Raw genomic sequence first — 2,860 nt, 5'->3', positions numbered from 1 at the left:
CTGGCGATGGAGCCCAGGGCCTTGTGGCCTAGATAGATAACTGCTCTCCCACATCTGCCAGCATCTGGACTGGGAAATTTGGACTTTAAAGCATGGATGGGGGGCTGGGAAGGTGGCTCAGCGGTAGAGTGCATGCCTTGCAAGCATGAGGCCCTGGGTTCGATTCCTCAGCACCACATAAACAGGAACAGCCGGAAGTGGCGCTGTGGCTCCAGTGGTAGAGCGCTAGCCTTGAGCTGAAGAGCTGAGGGGCAGCGTCTAGACTCAGAGTTCAGGCCCCATGACCTGCAACAAACAAACAAACAAACAAACAAAGCATGGATGGGCCAGACCGAGCTGCAGGGGTCTGGTAAGCCCTGTGGGTGGTGGGCACCTCCTCGCTCCTGTCTAGAGTGGTCAGGAAGGCCCTGTGGCCAGTCAGCATCTTCAAATTCCCTCCCACCCCCTCCCCCCTGCTCTTAAGCCTTTGTCTCCAGGAAGGACACTGACATCTCTTTGAGGAGGGTGTGCTCTGCTCTGTCCGGGAGGTGGAGTCAGCCCCACGTGACCCAGAACCCAGACAAGGGGTTAGAGGAGTAGCTGCTGAAGATGGGCCTCTTGGCTGCAGAGCGAGGCTTCTAACCACCAGGCCTCCCCCTGGGAGCTGCTGGGGGCCTGACAGCCCCTCTGGGCCTGGCCTGAGCCTGGTATTCACTAGTGAAATCTTTTTCTTTCTTTTTTTGTCAGTCATGAGGCTTGAATTCAGGACCTAGGCGCTGTCTCTGAGCTTGTGTATGAAAACTAGCTGGGGATGGAACGCACAGCCTTGTAATCTTGGGTGGCTTTTTTTCCCCTTAAGGCTGGTGCTCTACCACTTGAGCCACACCTGCACTTCTGGCCTTTTGCTGATGAATTGGCAGTAAGAATCTCCCAGATTTGTCTGTGGGGGCTGGCCTCACATTGGGATCCTCAGACTTCAGCCTCCTAAGTAGCTAGGATTAGAGATTGTGAGCTGCTGGTGCCTGGCTCCTTTGGGCCCATTTTACAGATGAGGAAACTGAGACTCAGAGAGGGGCCATCACCCCCATCTGAAAGGAATTCTTTGTTTACCAACGTGCCCCCTAGAACATCCCTCTGTGGTTCACTCAGCGGAGACAATGTCCTCTGTGTTTTAAGTCACTAAAATTACTCCAGTCATCCACACATACGGAAAGATATTACCACAGTCTAGAAGCACAGCTGTGGGCCCCTCTGAGTTCCCATGGCCACGTTTCCTTAAATAATATAAAGTTCAAGGCGAGAATTGCTGAATTATGATTTGGGCCACATGCTCCATGTTATCAGGCACGGCTGAACTATTTTCCAGGGAGAATGAACCAATTTCCACTCCCACCCAAAGCGGCGAGAGCCCCCCGGATCAAATCCTCGCCAGCTCTACCCCAGTTGAGTTTCATCCTTTCTGCCAAACTAGTGGGAGTAGAATTCCGAGGCTCTGTGGCTCTAATTTGCATTTCCCTGATTACTAATGACACCGAGTAGCTGTCTTATTTACATCTTGTATATCCTTAGTAACTCCTTCATCGCCTTGGTGCTGGTCACTGAAAATTTGGGACTTTTTTTTTTTTTTTTTTTTTACCAGTCCTGGGGCTTGAACCCAGGGCCTGGGCACTATCCCTGAGTTTCTTTTGCTCAAGGCTAGCACTCTACCACTTGAGCCACAGCACAAACTTCTGGCTTTTTCTGCTTATGTGGCACTGAGGAATCAAACCCAGGGCTGCATGCATGCTCGGCTAGCGCTCTGCCATGGAGCCACCGTCCCAGCCGGGATTCATTTATCGTGATGACAATGGCATCGCTCCTTTCTCCCTGCTTCGCCTTATATGTCCCGAGGTAACGTTATCAGGTGTGTGAGAGTTTAGAATTGTTTCATCTTCTGGAACTGTTACTGTTTTGTTTCTAATAATGCTTCTTTTTGCCTTTGAAGCCTACTTGATCTGACATTAATATAATGACAAATCTTTTGATTTTCGATCTTCTCCCAGAGGAGGAAAATGCTTTGCCTCCCCCTCTTCTTATATGAGTCAAGTCACTTCCAAACTGCCAGTTAGCCTTCGTAAGAGGTGACTCAATTTCTTATTTTAAAAATATTTTTTATTATAAAAACTTCCAAACATATACAAAAGTACAGGCTAAGCCGGGCGCTGGTGGCTCACACCTGTAATCCTAGCTACTCAGGAGGCTGACATCTGAGGATCGAGGTTCAAAGCCAGCCTGGGCAGGAGAGACCGTGAGACTCCTATCTCCAATAAACCACTAGAAAACCGGAAGTGGCGCTGTAGCTCAAGTGGTAAAGCGCTCGCCTTGAGCTGAAGAGCTGAGGGACAGCGCCCAGGCCCAGAGTTCAAGCCCCACAACCGCCAAAAAAAAAAGTACAAGCTAGTATAAAATGTATCCCCCAGTACCCACCAGCCATTTTAGACATATCCAAGCCAAAGGCCGATCACCATTACTTTCTGGTATTAATTTAAAGAAAATCTGCTCTAAATTAACCCTAAATATTGGAGAAGGATTGTAGTCAGGTGGGACAGCTCATAGCTGTAATCTGGGGCACTTGAGAGTCTGATATTGGGAGGATCATGATTGGAGGCCAGCCTTGGTAAGAAGTGAGACTCAAGGAGAAAGGAGCAGATGAATGGAGAGAGGAAGGGAGGGCAAAGACAGCCATAAGACTCAATGTACATACGTGACAGTGGAACTGGGAAACTTGTGGGGATGGGGGAGGCTGGGATGTGGGGAGAATGACAGAAGAGATGACACTGATCAAGATGCATTTTGCGAGGCTGGGAAGGTGGCTCAGTGGTAGAGTGCTTGCCTTGCATGC

This window comes from Dipodomys ordii, unplaced genomic scaffold (genome assembly GCF_000151885.1).
Source record: "Dipodomys ordii isolate 6190 unplaced genomic scaffold, Dord_2.0 Scaffold79, whole genome shotgun sequence".
Classification (NCBI taxonomy): Eukaryota; Metazoa; Chordata; class Mammalia; order Rodentia; family Heteromyidae; genus Dipodomys; species Dipodomys ordii.
This window is presented reverse-complemented; position numbering follows the sequence as displayed.